General features: G+C 50.0%; 1 long non-coding RNA gene across 2 annotated transcripts in view; it reads right to left on the reverse strand.

Annotated features, from left to right (window-relative positions):
* LOC307189641 overlaps window positions 1-7,830 on the reverse strand; it is a 91,901-nt gene extending 84,071 nt beyond the window's left edge. For both annotated transcript variants that reach the window (XR_013829259.1, XR_013829260.1), the window contains exon 1: window positions 7,406-7,830. This is a non-coding gene — a long non-coding RNA (uncharacterized lncRNA). The remainder of the gene's footprint in view (window positions 1-7,405) is intronic.
* Between the last annotated feature and the right edge of the window lie 323 nt (window positions 7,831-8,153).

The following is an 8,153-nucleotide window of genomic DNA, read 5'->3' on the forward strand; positions in this document are numbered from 1 at the left end:
TCTGTTATGATGGCATTTAGACCTCTGCTTCATCAAAGTCAGGGGCGAACTTTCAAAAACTCTTTTTCTTGATGGAAATAGAAAGTCCCTATGTCTGGAGTGGCAAATCATCACCGGCAAATTCTGGGTTATGATGAACAGCCGTGAAGCACTGTTGATGGCCGAGGCATCATTACCCTTCTACACAAACCCCACTAAGACAACACTGTGCAACACCTGAAGATGAGGCCGGCTTGCGAGGGGTTACTTTTAGTTGAGATAGTGGAAAAGAAGAGAGTGGAAGACACAGCGCCTGAAACAGCCTCCTGCCCGAGAGAAATAGGGGCCACGAGGCTGGCTTTCTGTGTTACACCCACCCTTCCATGCTGCTCAGCAGAGTTGTAAACGTTAAAACCACAAACATGGGGAAGCTCTGAGCTCTCTTCCTTTCATTGAATCAGGCTTTAGTTTGAAAGTTGCACGAGATCTAAGAAATTCTCTCTTTAAAAAATTAAGTTAGTTGCAGAGAGAAGCATTTCAGTGACCTTAAACTTGGACACTGTTGAGTGAAGTCCTCCGTAATCTAAATACTGAGGGGAAAACGCCCTGTTCAGTGAGAAATAACGCACCGTAAGTAATAAAACACTTGGACCAGTGACTGATAACAGAGAAAGGAGAAAAATCCCCATGAAGGGGGAGAGTCAGTTCAAAACCACGCTGGTTTGATGTTAAGCTGCTGAGACCAGGCTTGCAAAGCCCTCAGGTCTTTGTGGGGCCTCTGGGGACCAGGTTGGAGTATCAGCCCAGCGGCCCTAAGACAAGGGCTGCCTTGTGTTATGAGGGATCTCAGGAAGGGGCCTGGATAAGATGGACTGAGCAGAAAGACAGCTTCTTATTCCTGGAGGGATTCATGCCAACTCGATTTCCCTCTGGGCTTTAAATAGAAAAATCTCCAGTGTCTTGAGCTCCAGTGCAGAGTTGAGGCACAGCCTCTGATGTGAGGACAAGATCAGGAATCTTCTTGCCAAGGGAGGACTGGATCTCCTTCGGGGAAGACTTCCCTCTTGATCCATTTCCCATGACAGGGACATGGGGATCCTTGTTTAATTTTTTTTTCTGGGTAATATCGCATTAAATCATTTGGTAGCTTTGCCTCAAATATGGCCTTAGCTCCTAGAGCCTAGGGAAAGACAAAGGAAGAGAATTTCAACGTGTTTTAAATACGGTCTTTTGCTTGGAGTGGGTATTCAAAATGGCGATGGGCTGCGTACTTAGGGATACACACGTATAGGGCCTGTGAGACTGTGGGCCAACACGTAATGCCCATCAACGGCCGGGAAACCACTGCACGGGCTTGGTCTGACTTTTCTTTCTTTTTTCGATACGCGGGCCTCTCACTGCTGTGGCCTCTCCCATCGCGGAGCACAGGCTCCGGACGCGCAGGCTCAGCGGCCATGGCTCACGGGCCCAGCCGCTCCGCGGCATGCGGGACCCTCCCGGACCGGGGCACGAACCCGTGTCCCCTGCTCCGGCAGGCGGACTCTCAACCACTGCGCTACCAGGGAAGCCCTTTTTTTTTTTTTTGACTTTTCCAGTCTCTGTCCACAGCCTCAGTGACTTAGTGGTTGACGTCCTTACAAAGGGCTGTCAGGATAGCTCACAAGTACAATTATGCTTCTGCCCATTTTCCACAACCTAGATTAACTGCTAGGTCCTTTTATAAACCATAAAGCTCCTTTAAGGTTATTCGGCAAATAGTTCCAGAATACACGTGCTCTAATACCTTGTTTCCTGCTGGCGTTTAGCTGTGATGTATGTTAATGAATACAGTGCAATCTTTTTTTTTTTTTTTTTTAACATCTTTATTGGGGTATAATTGCTTTACAATGGTGTGTTAGTTTCTGCTTTATAACAAAGTGAATCAGTCATACATAAACATATGTTCCCATATGCCTTCCCTGTTGCGTCTCCCTCCCTCCCACCCTCCCCATCCCACCCCTCCAGGCTGTCACAAAGCACCGAGCCAATATCCCTGTGCCATGCCAGTGCAATCTTTATACGAAAGTAGTATCAGCTCTTTTCGAGGATGACGTTAGGAACTGGATATTATTTGATGGTAATTAGACAGAGGATGCCTCCTCTTATGAGGTTCTCATGGGAGCTATTCACACACACAGGAACGATAAATAAGAAAGAGTGTATTTATTTACTTTTGCAAAAACGTTTAGAGCCTGATCTAAGCGTGATACCACCCATTCCCCCCCCCAACGTGAATAGTTTCACCCAATGGAAACGTTTCCTAGCAATGTGTACAAAGGATTCAGGTAACTTCAGAGATTCTAATCACAGAAATAGTTTAGTACCGGCAGCTGCCAGGGTCCTTAGCTCAGAGAGCAAGAAAATATTAAGACAAGCCTCAGGAGAGAATCGTGTGACCAGTGGCTATCTCCCAGCTTCTCTGTATAGTGTGTTACATTCAGGTAGGGGTGCAAAACAAAGAATAAACTATACGGTAAACAGCCGAGGCAGGAGGGTGAAAACCTGGACCCTGGGCTCATCTTCTTTTGGTCCTCATCGAAGCACTATTCCTTATTATGTGATGCCCACCTTCCTAAGAAGAAGCATGGGGCTTAGGCCAGAGGCCAGTGTGGAGCTTTCACTTCCCCATGACCCTGAAAGCTGAAATCCCACACGCTCCACCTCTGCATAGCGATACGGCACAGAAACGTTCCACGCGTCAGGGAGACACCGATCGGCCAGCTCAGGGAGCCACGCAAAAGGAAAGGAGTGAAGGCCGGTCCCAAGCCGAGTCCTGGGGCCTTAAGTGACCCTTCTTCCTGGGCTTGACTGAATGTCTAGGAGTTACCTTAACCTGCTGAAGACTGGGGTCTGCACCCAGCCCCCATTCTAAGCCTGCGTCTTTCCCATCTCAGTTAACAGCACCAGTTGCTAGGGCCAAAAATCGATGAGTCACTAAATTCCTCCCTTTTCCTCCCTCCCACCCACAATGTCTGACCCAGCAGCGAGTCCTGTTGCTTTTACCGCCAAAATCTCCTCGGAAGCTGCACACTTCCCGCTGTTTTCACGGCTACGACCTTAGTCCAGCCCTCCCCTGCCTCCTGCAGGGGCCACTGCGACACGGTCCTAGCGACGGTCCTGCTGCATCCCTGCCTCAGCACCACCATCCGGCACCGAAGCCCAAATGCCCATCAGTCCACCTCCTCTCCTGAGCACGATCCCCCAGTGGCTCCCACTGCGTCTGGAATAAAACGCCCACCTCCAGGCCAAGCCACCCCTGGGGCCCCCAGGGCCTGGCAGCTCTCCACTTCCCCCGCTTCCTGCACCCACTCCTGACCACCCCCCACCTACCCCCCACTCTCTCCGGCCTCATCTCCAGCTTTCTGCATAACAGGTTCCCTGTCTTGAACCCTGTCTTTAGGCTAAACTGTTACCTCCTTGGAGGGCCCTTTCCGGACACCTTAAACTGAATAAGCCACCTTCCCACTGTAGCCCCACTACTCTGTTCTGTCTCATCCTTAGCGTTCTTTCATCTAAAACGCTCTCATGTGTGTGTCGATGTCCTTGTCACCCCCTCTGCGATGGCGCCCCATGCCACTTCACGGCCACGTCTCCAGGGACCCAAGCAGTGTCTGTGAAGCAGTGTCTGTAAATCTAGTTCAACGTGTTCTCGATAAACAGTGGCTGAATAAGTAAGTGACTTTTAAGTCATCCTCCCCAAAGCAAACGTGCGTCCCACGATGTTCTGCCGTGAGACCAAGTGCTGGGGCATCTCTGCCTCCCAGGAAGAAGCGAGAAGGCGGGTGGCAGAGAGTGAGCATGTCTCCCTCTCCCAGGACACAGAGGTGAGCAGGCACATGGGTCAGGGGCCGCCGAAGACACACAGTCACGCTGCGTGGCCCGTGGGTGGGTGTGACACGAACCCACACCACGGGAATTAGATGCCAATAATGCAACGGGATTTAAAGAGGGCAAGACCGGTGTGAAACACAAGCCTTGGGCTAAGCTTTGCCAAAGAAGGAAGCAGAGACTCTGGAAAGGGACACGAGGGGAAGGGCTTGCAGGCGGAGGAAGGGGCATAAAGGAGAGAAAAGGTGATGGCAGGGGTGGGGGGAGGTGGACACGCATTGGCTGTGGCCAGATTTTGCCCTGATAAAGCCCCAAAGAGACTGATTAGATTCTGCTAAAACCATGCATTTTAGAACGCTCAAATATTTAGAGTCTAAAAGAATTCGGAGACAGATAAGTGGGATGGAAGGTGATTTATTAAGGCATTCCTTCCCTAAGGCTCTGGTGGTATTTTTCTTGGGAACTGGGTTTCATTTGTTAACTAAATAGTTATTACCTGCCTCCCTGGTACCAGGCACTGTGCTGGTACCAAGAAGAGATCCCAGTTCCTGTGCCCAGGAGCTTGTAATCTCTCCAAGGAGGTAAACAGTACGTGGATACATTCAAAATAATGATCTAAGTGTAATTTAAAAACTGCATATTTCAGGCAAATGCTTTGATGCTAGCGATGTGGGAAGATACAGAGAAAGAAGATGCTACTCACAGGATGTATGTGAGGCTGTACCACAGTGTTTTGGAAAGGACAGGGAGGTAAGACACACAGAACAAACCAGTGGTCACCAGTGGGGTGGGGGATGGGATGGGGGAGGGAAAAGATAGGAGAGGTGTACAAACTATTAAGTATAAAATAAATGAGCACCAAGATATGTTGTACAGCACAGGGAATACAGCCAATATTTTATAATAACTATAAATGGAGTATAACCTTTAAAAATTGTAAATCACTATATTGTACACCTGTAACTTACACAATATTGTCCAGGAACTATACTTCAATTAAAAAAACCAATACAGATATAGAAGGCCCACATGATCAGGAACCACATAACTGGAAAAAAATAAAAGGACAGTGAGGTTGAAACTGAGCAGAACCCTATGGGGCCTTCCTGGGACAGACCCCTCCCCCCACCCCATGTCCTCACCTGCCTCTTGTCAGTAGAAAAACTTTAGCCAAAGAACAAATTTAGTCAGAGAATTGAGAAAATGAAAAAGCAAGGGAAAAGAGTCAAACAGACCATATAATAATAGTTTAGCCATTAAACGAAGTCAAGGACCTTTAGTTCCTCTTCAAGGACTAAAGATACTAGTCTGAGCCTATTCTTTGAGCTGTTTTGCAGATACTGAAATCCCCAACAGGTGGAAGAAGTTAACTACATGATGACCAGAATGTAGCCATGATATAAGATGCTCCATCTTACACAAGTCCAAGAACTGGCCTCAAGGAAATGGGAACAAACCCACCGACCCTGGAACTGAAGATTAACTGTACTTAAAACAATCAAGATGATACTGATCAGACCACCGATGACCAATTTCAAGATGACTGTCAGAGCTGACTGTACTGCTCTGCACGTAGCCCTCACCCCGCATGTGCACCCCTGAAACTCCTGTTTAAGAGCTCTTGCTCTTGATCGGCAAGGGGGAGTTGGTTCTTTGGGACGAGTCCACCCTCTCCCCACGACTGCCGGCTTCCTCAACACAACTACCTTTCCTTTTACCCAAGGAACTCTCAGTACTGGATTCTTGAGCCAAGAGCAGCTGAACCCAAGTTCAGTAACACGGTGCCTGTGACGAAACAACCACAGCGTAGCTGTGGTCCCACGTGGAGCCCCTGCTCCTTCTTTTTCTCCCTCCTGCCTTTACACATTTCTGTCAGTTTAATCACAGCTGTGTAAAAATACACAAGCTATGAACAAGGCATGATCAACGTATGTCTGGCAGCAATGCCTGCAATTGGGATGGAACCGGCAAGCATGACTGTCATCGTGGCAGAGGCCGGTACCAGGTGGGAGCTCTTGACCCACCAGCTGCATAGGTAGAGAGCAGCTACTCAGCAACTTTCATTATTGGAAGAACAGAGTCTTTCACACAGGAGCAGTCACTGCCTCCTCCGAGACATGGCCAGTCACAGGAGAATCACTGAATGATCAGTGATCTGGTTCTGACAGAGATTTCTTAGACAATCATGGAATAACCTGGCCTTAAGCTGGTCCTCTCCCTTGCACCTTGGACCAGAATTCAATAGTCGTTACTTCCGTAAAGAGACGTAGATTCCAACACTCCCTGGTTATGCTGATTCTTGTTTTATCCCGGAGCATTGCCCTAAAATTATGTTACGGTGGCCCTTGAAGATCTGTTTTCATAATATACTGTTATAATCAAAAAAGTAAAATTTTAAACTTGAAGTCAACTCTGAACACAGCCAGGTACACCTTGTGGATTACTGAACAATCAACTACTATCAGGCGTCTCCTCATGGTTTTATTCTTCCTGTATGTGTTTGCTAAGGCTGCCGTAACACAGGCTGGGCGGCTTAAACAACAGAATTTTATCTCTCACAGTTCTGGAGGCTACAAGTCCAAGATCCAGGTGTCGGCAGGTTTGGTTCCTCCCGAGGCCATGGCTGCCCTCTCACTGTGAGGACATGGTCCTTCCTCGGTGCTCCCACCCCTCATATCTCTCTGTGTCTCCAAATTTCCCTTTTTTTTTTTTATAAGGACACGGGTTGGATCAGGGCCCACCTAATGGCCCCATTTTAGTTAATCACCACTTCAAAGGCCCTATCTTCAAATACAGGCACATTCTGAGGTCCTGGAGGTTAGGGCTTCAACATTTGGATTTGGGGGAACACAGTTCAGTCCATCTCACTTCACAGTCCTGATATACAGTTGGTCCGGAGGGGCAGTGGGTGGGATTCAGAGACCTGGTAGAGGCCTTGCTCTGAGGCACCTGACACCTGCTCCCTGAACCCCATGATGAAACAAAGGAGAGGTGGTGGGAGCTTTTAAAAGTCCTGCATCTCCTTTCTGCTATTTCCTGAGATTCCACGGAAAGAAGAGGCCTGCGCTGTAATCTTGTTCTGATGTAGGAGTAAAGATGGCAAACTGCACGAATTCTTAGGAGAAGGGCTTTACTTGTAGAAGGGGGATCCCTGCTTTGTGTGTGAGAGGCGACAGCCCACCTGGGCCTTGGAGAACAGGCAGCAGGTCGGTGTGAAGAGGTTAGAGCATCAGAGGCCAGAGGAAGGTATGACCACGGGAGAGGGCGGTACGTGCGAAGAGGGGACCTCTGTTCATTAGCACAGGCGGGCATTTTGTGGAACTTATCATACTGCATCACCCCAGAAAGCCTGTGAGGGAAGCCACTCGGCCATCTACACTCCTTTCCAATGAAAAACAGAACAAAGGCTGGGAGAGGCTGGGTAGCCGTACCTGAGACAGGTGATGTGAACGCACGGGACGCAGCGCCCTTCCCGCTCAGAGGTGCATGTATTCATTCCCACTGCCATTCTCACAAATCACCACACGCTTTATTGAAATAAACAACGCAAATTTCTTACCTCCGTTTTTCAGGTGGGAAGTCTGGGGGCCTTGCCTGGTTTTCAGCTCCGGGTCTCCCAAGGCCAAAATCAAGGCGGGGCGGGCAGGGCTCTGCTGGGAGCTCTGAGGAGACCTGCTTCCAGGCTCCTTCGTGGGCAGAATTCAGGTCCGGGTGTCCCTGTGACCGAGGTCCCTGCTTCCCGGCCGCTGCTGTCAGCCGAGGGTCACTCCCAGCCTCCGGGGTTGCCCGCTCTCCTCGGGCCCTGGGCCTCACCTTCCAGGCCCGCCCTTCTCACACTTCGCGGCTCTCCCTCTCTGCTCTCGCCTCCAGCTCAAGGACGTCCTCCGCTCTTAAAGGCGCATGTGCGTAATTAAGGCCCACCTGATAATGCCGGAGACTCTCCCTAATTAAAGGCTTGTTCCTCCAATCACAGCTGCAAAGTCCTGCTTGCCGTGGCACGTGACACGTGCACAGGGCGGGGCTCAGAGTGGGCACGTGGCGCGGCTCAGAGTGGGCACGTGGTGCGGGGGCGGGGCAGTCTGAGTTCCAGGGCGGGGCTGGGGGCCTCGGCCCTGCTTTCAGAGGCGGCGGACGAGACCCTTTCGAGCCAAACAGCCACGAGGGAGGACAGGGTGGAGGAGGGCGCTGTGTCCTGGTCAGGGATCTGCTCCGAAGGGGTGACTCTGGCAGTCATGGGGGACGTGGGTTGCGCTGGTGAGAGATTCGAGCTGGGAGATGAGTTTGGAGGCTTTCGAACTACCCGAAGT

Source organism: Stenella coeruleoalba (genome assembly GCF_951394435.1).
Source record: "Stenella coeruleoalba genome assembly, chromosome: 7".
NCBI classification, from domain to species: domain Eukaryota; kingdom Metazoa; phylum Chordata; class Mammalia; order Artiodactyla; family Delphinidae; genus Stenella; species Stenella coeruleoalba.